We start from the raw sequence: 11,567 nt of genomic DNA on the forward strand, positions 1-11,567 counted from the left end.
AGGAATTTCATTTGACCACCACAGATGTGCTCAATGTCTCTTTGCTGGCCATATCCAAGAGGAGGAGCTGCTCTGATGGGTAGCTCAGTGCCTTCATCACGAAATTCCCAGATATCACTAACTCCATTGTCAGCCAGGCCAAGGGATCATCTCCAAGTTTTTGCCTCAGTGTTTGAAGATGTCTATCACTTGAGTCTCCAGATATTTCTATTGCTCAACCAGAATTCCCTGGGCAAATGTCAGGAAAGAGCACCTAATGATTCAAGATGGCTAATAGGGTGACATTCTAAAGATGTGTCCACACATTTCTGGAAAAGAAAGAACTATGGTTGAAAATGTTAAGATTTGATATATTTATTTCATACTGTCTAGGGGCTGAATCCCACTAGAGATCACAATTGAATATCTTTTGCCTGAGTGTTCAATATTTAGTATCTGTAGTGAATGAGAAAAGATAGATTGTGGTGAAACTCGCATGCTACCTCATCCCATGACAAAGGCAATGAAGATGATGCCAACCTCATCAACACTGATGCAGTTCCTGGCTGAGACGCAGGTGGATTTTTTCCAAAATAACTTGCCAAGGATCACTTCTTCTGGGACTGTTTCCAAGTATATTGGATCTCTCTGGGATCATCAGATTAAAATTGAATATAAGATTATGCATCTGGAACTAGACATGATCCTTTCCATGCTTCACATAAATGGTGGTCATGCACTTAGTCATAACCATGTCACCCAGCTACTCGTCATAGATTTCCATCATAATCTACCAAGTACCAGATTGTAGATGCAGTTCCAAGTCATGGCAGCTCCTACTCCTGCACTCACTGTCTGCCTTGACACTAGTGTTGTCTTCTTAAGCATTCCCCTTGCATAGGCAAGCAGTTCATCCATCTTACTCTTTGGGGGAAAGCCTTCCAATCTATTCCGGAAATGTCCTAATTATCATTTGTTAGTTTGTTGAGCTATTTTTCCCACAAATCCTCATTGTTCTACCCTAACAAAACTGAAAATGAAAATTATTTTCTTTTTAAAGAACAGATTAATAGGAACAAGTAGTCGATGTGTTTATTGTTACACACAAATTTCATGGAATTATTTTCATCTGTAGTTTTTTTTTTTTTTTAATTTTGCCCTTACCCTGCTCTCCAGCTTTGTGAGCTAAATAAATACTTTACTTTTGCAACATACCTGCTTCCTGGAATTTTGCTATAGCAAGGGAAAAATTGAAAGAATACCCTTCAAATTATGATTGAGCACAAATTTGGAAACCATACCAAGTGTCCCAGGTTAAACTTGAATAACATCTATCACTGTGGCAGATTTGTCATACCATTCCATATGACTAAATGTGTGATCATATGCTCTAAGGCTCCTCAGAAGCTGAAAATACAGTCTTTGACTTTCAGCCCCCTATTAAATTCTCTGAGCATGTTGAGCACCTTTCCCTCATGCACAGCATCCATGACAATGCCCCTGCTGGGAAACTGCTTTGACTTTCCCCACCGCATCTTCTGATTGATGATCCCAGCCAAAAGAACGTCGTCTGAAACAGCACTTCTCCTGTCTTCAGAGAACCCCACCTAAACATATAAGTCTGCATGTAACAAATAGGATTTCAGAATTTCCAGATTTTATAATCTTTAATAACAGGTTACATATCCAAGAGGTATGCTTGAGGTTTCAAGTGACCATTTTTGAATAGCATAATCCATATAAGTGTTCACTAAAGATACCGAAATAACCTCCCCTACCACAACACAATTAAACCAAGGAGTTAATGAGATGCTTTCTTAATAATACTCCTTCCTCTTGAGATTAATACCCAAAGGAAGATTTCAATTATTTAAAATCTTTGTTGCAACTTATTGCAGGTCCTGAAACCAAACAGGCAATTGCTGCCAGGGAGTTGAGGCACACTTAGACACACGCCATTCCACTGAAAAGTGATACAAAGGAGGAAGAACTCTCAGTTCCTACTTCCAGATTAAAGGAAGTGAGTCTCCTCAAGTCTGCTGGAGGAAGAAAGGAAGACAACACTCAATAGTGCCATCATCTTGCACCTTCTGTTGTCTCAGTAAGTATGCAGATGTGTCCTTAATCTTTATCTGAGTATTCAGTCTCTCAGTCTCTAAGGGAATAATACAGAAGGAGGTGGGTGGGTAAAGATTTAGGCAGTAAACTTTAAGAGATAACTTAAGGATTACACTGTATTGAAACTGAAATAAATAAAAATGTATAAGAATTTTTCAAAAGATAAAAACTAGAAATGATCATAACCAAGAATCTTAATGTCACATTCTTATATTCACATAGGAACCTAAGAAATTGAATACAATCTTTCTTTGTTATGGGAAGTTACACATCATAGATTTTGAGTACATTTAATTTTATTGTTTAATGTCTGGTGGTCTGATGTGTATACTCCTGTTCCTTACATATAGTTGTTTAATAAAGTACTTTTGAGGTTGCCTTTTTGAACTTGTATACATCCTTCATTTACCTCCCAGAACATATGTTACAAATTTCCTTTAAATTTTTAACACAATGTAAATAGTGATGTTTGGACCTCTCCCCCCCTCTCTCCCTCTCCCTCCCTTCTTTCTCTCCTTTCTCTCGCCCTGTGTGTATTCTGTTCATTTGTGTATATGTGAGATGTATGGTCTATTACAGAAAAAAGATGATTACAGCATGCAAAACAGTGCTATAATAAAAAAGTGCTTACAGAGCCTTCAGTCACTATGCTATTCTCAATTTTCCTTTATACAAGCCACAGGATAATCCCATGTACAATCACACATCCTCCTTTGTCCAAAGAGGAAAGTCCACATGTTCATGCTTTTGAGTAACAAAAATTTAGGGTATTCATTCAACTTCCAGTTTTAGTGAGGTCCACATTTAGAGCTTAAAATTACAAGTATATTCTTTGCTGTTGTAAATTGCTTCTAATTACTGTAGTTTCTGATTCTTATTAGCCTCAATACTAGATGCTGGTTGCTAACTTGACTGGAAAATAATTATTCATTAATTGAATCTGTTCCTAGACAACTTCATATCTGTGTATGATGTATACTGGTTATGTTTAAACCCAACTCTCCCTTATCCTTATCCTACCCCATGCACCCATGTTATTCACTACTCATTTCTAGAGTCTTTTTATTTATTCTAGAACCTCAATGGAGCATCTGGAATGATGGAATTGGAACATTTTTCTAAAGAAGGGAAGATAGGACATTAGCCTTGGGAGTCATTTTCTGGGTGAGACTGTGAAGGAAACCGTCTGCAATTGGCTTGGAAATTATCTCCTGGGTAAAAATTTTAAGGAGTATTGTCTACAATTAGAAACCTAACTACAGAAAGACATTCAATCATCAGGAAAAGCAATAATATTTACAACAGCTATCTGTATATATAAGCATCTTTTTTCTCCACCCCTGTGATCTAAACTCTAATCTACATACACAACAAATTTCACCAAGAATTTCTTTCCACAGACTCCCAGGAGCTGATTCATCCATAAACATGACAAACCACACTATGGTGACAGAATTCACCTTGCTGGGCATCCCTGAGACAGAGGGCCTGGAAAATGCCTTGCTTTTTCTATTTTCAACAATGTATGCCTGTGCCCTGCTGGGAAACTTTCTCATTCTTACTGCAATCACTACCTCCCCAAGACTACACACACCCATGTACTTTTTCTTGGGAAACCTCTCCATTTTTGACTTAGGTTTCTGTTCTACTACAGCTCCAAAGATGTTGTCATATCTCTCAGGATGGGGTGGAGGGATCTCTTTTCAGGGATGTGTTGTTCAACACTTCTTCTATCATTGTCTGGGTTGCACATTGTGTTTCTTGTACACAGTGATGGCCTATGACCGCTTTGTTGCCATATGCTTCCCTTTGAGATACACAATCATCATGAACCACAGAGTATGCTGTGTCTTGGCCACAGGGACCTGGATGAGTGGCTGTGTGCACGCCACCATCCTAACTTCCCTCACTTTCCAGTTGCCCTACTGTGGCCCCAGTGAGGTGAGTTATTACTTCTGTGACATGCCTGCAGTGTTACTGCTAGCCTGTGAAGATTCCTCTCTAGCACAGAGGGTAGGTTTCACAAATGTTGGTCTTTTATCTCTCATTTGTTTCTTTCTCATTGTTGTGTCCTACACTCGAATTGGGATCTCCATCTCAAAAATCCGCTCAACAGAAGGCAGGCAGAGAGCGTTCTCCACCTGCAGTGCCCACCTCACAGCCATTATGTGTGTCTATGGACCAGTCATTGTCATCTACCTACAGCCCAACCCCAGTCCATTGCTTAGTGCAATTATTCAGATTTTGCACAATCTTGTGACACCCACCATCAACCCATTGATCTACAGCCTGAGGAACAAGGATGTGAAAGCAGCCCTAAGGCATGTGTTTCTTAAGAGGTGTCTTAGCCTGGAAGTAAATGAAAACAACTAAGTGTTTGCTGAAGAGTGTCTGATTCAGTTTACTTTGAGTCTATGACTTAATTCACAGGACACATGTCATCTATAATTCCAGGGCATATTAAATTGAAATGTACATTACATCAATTTGCCACTTCCTTCACCATTTGAAGATACAGGTTTATTTTATATTTCTCTGTTTTATGATGTAATGTGTGATGAAATGTCTGCACAGATGTGTTAATTTTTATGCTGTGTGAGTTTGCTCTCATCACCACTGTTCCCCAATATGTGTTTGTTATCTAACTCTAAAGGGGCTCACAAACTCACTTACTCTTTTCCATTCACTGTCTCAGAATTTTATATCCATTCTAAATGGAGAAAGTACATTCCAGATTTCTACAAAAATCTTAGGAATTCAAACTAATGAAAACTAAATTAAGTTGAGCCTTTCACATGCAGTCTTGTGAGAATCCAAACTTGTTTCTTGCTCACATCTTCTGTATTTTAGAAGTTTCTTGTGTTTTAATTTTATCCCTTGAAAGGCACAAACCTTGATTATTTCTTATTAGTTGCTCACTATCCACTTCAGTTTTATAACATTGTCTCACATCTACCAAAAGGCCAATTAAATTGAAATATATTTATTCATTTTAAAAACAGGAAATTTGGTATAGGTATAATGTCTGTAATCCAAATAGCTGTAACTTTCCATGGGAAAAATTATGTGGTTTCTTTTTTAGAGTATCATGTATAACTCATTTCCCATTCTTTACCTCTATGCTCCAAATTGCCGGGAAAATTAAATAGATACATTTCATGTATAAAACTTAGTTAAGTTTTTAGTGAATATGTTTTTTTTCTTGTTCTGGTTTTAATTTTCTCTTGGTTATTTTATATCTACCTGATTCAGGGTTTTTCTTAACTGGTACAGTCTTTCCAATTTTGAAAGAAGAAATAAATAAGTTATGGAGAATAAGAGAAGAAATAAGGAAGGAAATATAGAGCTGTGTTGTAGAAGAAAATTAGTAGTCCACAGTGGAATAATTAGTGTTTTCTTTAAATCAAATTTCTGTCTATAATCATGGGTGGATGAAAACTACTTTTATATTGGAAAATATAAAACATGCCCACTAAATCTGAGCAATTCTGTTGGAACTTATTCAAAGCACTCCAAAGACAGTGCATTTCAGTAACCAGGGTGCTGCGATGTCCTGAGGAGGAATCTCTAAAATGAGATATTCTAGCACACAAACAGTCAGTTACTCACACAAGAAGTTAAATAGGCATTACTGTAACCTGGGACACCTTAGGTCCTCTCAGACAGCCACAATTTATTTGAAATATTAAACATACTAATGTTAAAGAATCAAAACCCACAGTTTTATATCCCCTTCAATATTCAGCATAGACCCTGAAAGTGGAGTAACTACCTCTCATAAGGAGGCCATAGCTTCAAACATTCTGGTTCTAGGGACTACCACAGTTATTCCTGTCTAACACCCACCCTTTCCTTTCTGCACTTGCCTTCTGGACAGAATGCCAAAGTGACATCTTTACAAGCTTTCCTCTTCTGTTCATTCTCTATTTTATTTTACAGTGTGTGTGTGTGTGTATGTGTGTGTGTGTGTGTGTGTGTGTGAGAGAGAGAGAGAGAGAGAGAGAAAGAGAGAGAGAGAGAGAGAGAGAGAGAGAGAGCACAAACATGCAACAGTAATCAGAGAATGACTTCCCCTTAATTCTTTCCTTTCATCATGTGTGTCCAAATTATTGATCATAGGTCATCATTACATATGGAGTCATATTGAATTCTTGCTATTATGTCATCCTTGAAGTCACTTGCCCACAGATGGTGGTGTTATTTATCATTTGTTTGATGTGTTATCTCAAAAATTACTTAACCAGAAAGGTATTTTACTTTGCACATTAAATATGATCTTTTTTGAATTCATGGTGATTTTGTGATTAGTTCAATAGCATTTTATGCCTACACATGTTGGCCTGAATATTGACACATGATTCTCTACCCATCTTATTTGCTGATCTTGCTGAGGTCCAAGGGTTAGGACCTAATAGAGGTATTCAGTTGGGGCTGTCTTTCCACCTAATGCTTGGGTTCTCAGCTCTGCATCTGCTTCTATCAGCTTTTGTCTGAATCCTCTTTGATGATGATTGGCTCTAGATATCAATCTATGAGTATAGCAGAGTATCATTAGGAATCATTTCATTGACATTTCTTTCTTTGTATTTGGGTTTATACAAAGTTTGTAATCTATCCATACTTCCTTTTCCTGACCATTCAGTCAGTTTGGGCATGGGTTCCCATTAGTGGCATGGGCCTCATGTTAGACCTAATGGTTATTATCAAAAGTTCTGAGCCACCACATCTTATAGGCAGAATAAAAATTGGGTGAAAGGTTTTGTGATTGGGTTAGTGTCCCACTCCCATGACCTCCTTCTTTCTTTTCTCCCTTCCTGTCTTTCTTTCTTTCTTTCTTTCTTTCTTTCTTTCTTTCTTTCTTTCTTTCTTTCTTTCTTTCTCTCTCTCTCTCTTTCTTCCTTCCTTCCTTCCTTCCTTTGTTTCTCCTTCTCTCTCTCTTTCTTCCTTCCTTCCTTTCTTTCTTTCTTTCTTTCTTTTTTCTCTCTCTTTTTTCCTTTCTTTCTTTCTTTCTTTCTTTCTTTCTTTCTTTCTTCCTTTCTTCCTTTCTTTTTCTTTGTTTGTTTCTTTCTTTCTCTCTTTTCTTTGCTTCTTTCTTTCTCTCTTTTTCTTTGCTTCTTTCTTTCTTTTTCTCTTTCTCCCTTCCTTCCTTCCTTCCTTCCTTCCTTCCTTCCTTCCTTCCTTCCTTCCTTTCTTTCTTTTAACTTATTCTATCATATATTACATCCTGACTGCAGTTCCCCTCCCTTTACACCCCACAAGCTCCTCCCCCATCCCCCCACCTCCTCTTTCCCTATACAGTCCTTCTTAATTTCCCTTCATAAAAGGTTAGACCTACCAGGGATATCAAACAAACATAGCTATGAAGTTGCAATAATATTTGGCATCTCCCCTCATATAAGGTTGAAAGGTGCAATTCAGTAGGCTCACAAGGGTCCCAGAGCAGGCACAAATATCAGAATCAGCTGCTGACCCTCTGTTAAGAGTCATATAAATACACTAAGCTACACAACTATACCATATATACAGAAGGCATGGGTTAAACTCATATAGGTTCCCTGATTGTTAGGTCAGGTTTAGTGAGCCCCTACAAGTTTGTTGAATCTGTGGGTTTCCTTGTGGTGTCCTAGAGCCCTCTGGTCCCTACAATCCTTCATCCCCCTCTCAGCAGGATTCCCCAAACTCCATATGTTAGGCTATGCATCTCAGCATCTGTTTCCATCAGTTGCTCAATGAAGTCTCTCTGAAGACAACTGGGCTAGACACCAATCTATGAATATAGCAGAATACCATTAGGCATCATTCCATTGACACTTTTTTTTGCAACTTGTGTTTATTTCTATTCTGTGTCTCTGAGCCATCTGGTCACTAGTTTCTGGTCCTCCAGGCAGTGTAATGGGTGGGCTCCCTCTCATGGCATGGGTCTCAAACTGGACCAGTCATTGGTTAGGCACACATAGAATTTCTGTGCTACATTAACCCTGCACATCATGCTGGCAGGACAAATTGTAGGTCAAAGTGTTATGGTGACCATTTTTATCATATTTGTTCTACCCATTCATAATCATGAGAGATCGTTACATGTTCTAATATATTATTCAATTTTTTCTTTAAGTGCTTGAAGTTATTGTCATATAAGTTTCTCTTGTGTTTCATTCTCAGAGTTTCCTTTGCTTTAAAGACACACTGTGACCAAGGCAACTATTATAAAGTACAACATTTAATTGAGGCTGGCTTATTGATTTTAAAGTTCAGTCCATTAGCATCATGGAAGGAAGCATGGCAAGGCACAGGAGGAGCTGAGAGTTCCACTCTTGTTGTGTAGGCAAACAAGAAAAGACTGGCATCCAGGCAGCTAAGAAACAGGTCTTAAAGTCCATGCCCACAGTGACACACTTCCTCCAATATGGTCCCACCTACTCCAACAAGGTCACACCTCCTAATAGTGCCACTCCCTGTACCAAACATATTCAAATCACCACACTTGGTAAGAGTTACCATAAGAAGTTTTATATTATTTGTGGCTATTGTGAAGTGTGTTATTTCCATGATTTCTTTCCCATGCCATTTTACATTTGCATATGGGAGGGCTAATGGTTTATTTTGATTCATTTTGAATCCAGCCCTTTGGTGATGCTTTTTGTCAGCTATAATATTTCTCTGGTTGAATTCTTTGACTCACTTAGATATACAATATAATCTGCAAATAGTGATACTTTGACTTCTTTCTTTCCAAATTTTATTGTCTTACTATTGACATACTTCTGTGACTCCCCTTTTGAGTAAGATTTTATCTATTCTATAAAGAAGTTTTGTCTAAGAAGGTAAAATTTGCAAGAGAGAAAAATTAAACTGTAGCTTTTGGGGCATTGCTTCATCTACCAAATGTATATATGAATATGTTTGTTTGTCTATATATGTACATACATATGTGAATAAGTATATGTGCATGTCTATAAGTATGCATGAATACTTGTGGAATTATTGATACAGGTGGTCAGGTTCTGCCCAAGTGTTTGTGTCTGTGTGTGTCTATGTGTGTGCTTGAATGCTCCCTTTTTTCATTTTCTTTTATCACTGGCTCATGAAGAGTTAATGAACTCCAAGCCTCTCACCTGACCAGTGAGGAGCCCTTGAGCCTTTTTTCCCTTAATCCCCTGCTGCTATTAGTAGGAATTAATTACCAGAAGGCAGCAGCTTTTTACCTTAGAATAGCAAAGAGTTAAAAACAGAAGAATTGCCAAAAATAAAACACCCTTAGCCCCCAAATCCACCCATCAGTGCCTGCCATCACCAGCACTGTGTCTTATAGTTTGTTTGGGTAAAGGTTTGTTGATTCTTTCTTTCTTTCTTTCTTTCTCTCTTTCTTTCTTTCTTTCTTTCTTTCTTTCTTTCTTTCTTTCTTTTTTTTTATTTTATCAAAGAATGAACTCTTTGTTTCATTGATTTTCTTCGTTTTGTTCCCTTTGTTTCTACTTTCTTGATTTCAGCCCCCAGTTTGATTATTTCTGGCTGTCTAATTTTCTTGGATGTGATTACTTCTTGTAGTTCTAGAGCTTTGAGATGTGCTGTTAAGTTGCTAGAACAAGATCACTCCAATTTTCTTTTTATGTAGGCATTTCGTGTTATGAACTTTCCTCTTAGCACTGCTTTCATTGTATCCTATTCTTTGTGTGTTGTGCATTCATTTTCTTTACATTCTAGCAAGTCTTTAATTTCTCTCTTTCTTATTTGATCCAGTAGTCATTCTGTAGAGAACTGAGTGTCTGGACATACAACCCTGACCTTGATGGTTCCCAAAGCCTAGCAGACTTGGGCCTAGTTAGAACTTAAATGGGAGAACATGAGCTGGACCTACCCCCTGTTTCTTACCATGGCTTTACTAGTTACTACTAAGTTCATTTGAAAAAAGACTCTATATTCTTACCTTAACTAACATCAAGAGATCTCCAGTTTTACTTAGCATTCACCATCAGTGCTTCATGTATCACCTTGTCATGGACTGTCTGCAAAGACTAAAATCCACTACCTGGACTCAGTGACATCATTTAAGGGTCTAAGTGGAAATCTTCATGTCTGTATAACCCTTGCATTTTGTGTGCCTGCTTATTTACATAGGATTTCAAAAAACAGGCATGTTTCAACCCCCTACCTATTATTGGTACATTTCTATTTGACAAAAGCTGCATAGTGTGTAACTCAGTGGCACCCAGCCAGGTTTAGAGTAAACAATCTCTATGGAAATTGATTTTGGCTTGTGAGAATGCAAAGTGATGTGCACCAATTACCTAGTTGCAAATATGGTTCAACCTCATTATGAAACTAGATAACTGAACTGTATTAATATTTATAAGCCAATGGTACAAATCTCAAAAGAACACAAGTTAAAAGCTTATATAATTGAAAACAGTTATTGATCCTATGTTTATACTAGGATCTAGGAAAGACTAATACACAAATAAATTTAAGTAAATGATAAACATATAATGGATTCCACAGTATTTTATGTGCTCATTTTAGGTTATAGCTTGGTAATGTTTGTAGTGTTGGTGTTTGGTGATATTATTTTATTTTGTGTTTTTGGTTTCGGAGCATTTTTTCTGTTGCATTGGGTTTCTCTTTGTGTTTTAAGAAGGAATTTAAGATTTGGTGAGTAGGGAGGGAAAAGGATCTAAAAAGTCTTGAAGGAGGGAAAGAAAGTGAACAAAATACGCTTAAATTTAAAAAGTTTTAAATAATAAAATGGAAAACAAAAACAAATGTACACCACAGGAAATAAAGGACCCTTAGGAATACCCAGATACTATGATGTCACTGTTTAAATTTCTGACTAATTTCAAGACAAGGAAAGGGGGAATATTTGGACTTTTCTCTCCATGAGAGAATGAAGTATCTATCTTTGGGTTCTTTCCTGGATATGGCATCCACCTGAACCAGCTGAACCTCTTAGTATTATATTGATTACAAGTGAACTCTAAACCCAGATTCATGACAGATCTGACAGCACCATCCCCATCTCCTCCTGTGACTTCTGCTGCAGTCAATGTACCCAAATCATGAGATTTCTCAGAGCTTCCTTGCAGTAGCAAAATATTGTTATTATTTTTATTGCAATATTATTAAATATTTGGGTATCTTTTGTATTTATAATATTTAGCTGGCGTGTGGGTATTATGAAATCCATATTTCTGCATTTGGAAAAGTGGAAATTACTTAAAGTCCCCATACTGGAACAGTGGAATTTGTAAATAGGTAAAGAAACTCACTAATTCATAATGAATGCATGAACCCAGAGACTAGCAACAAGAACAAGAGAAGACATATCAACATGATATTTAAGCCAATATGAGGTGGGCGAGAAAGAAATTTGGGGTTTATACATCTCTAACAAATAGCCAGAGGATAATTCACATTTATCTCTGAATTTCTTTTCTAAAAGATAAGAAAAATAGTCAGAATTTATATACTCTTAT

General features: G+C 37.3%; 1 pseudogene; it reads left to right on the top strand.

The window, feature by feature from the left end:
- The first annotated feature begins 3,477 nt into the window (after positions 1-3,477).
- Positions 3,478-4,470, top strand: LOC110302156 (putative olfactory receptor 10D4 pseudogene; annotated as a pseudogene).
- Positions 4,471-11,567: the final 7,097 nt, after the last annotated feature.

Source organism: Mus caroli, unplaced genomic scaffold, assembly GCF_978045245.1.
Source record: "Mus caroli unplaced genomic scaffold, Mus_caroli_1 scaffold_11, whole genome shotgun sequence".
NCBI classification, from domain to species: domain Eukaryota; kingdom Metazoa; phylum Chordata; class Mammalia; order Rodentia; family Muridae; genus Mus; species Mus caroli.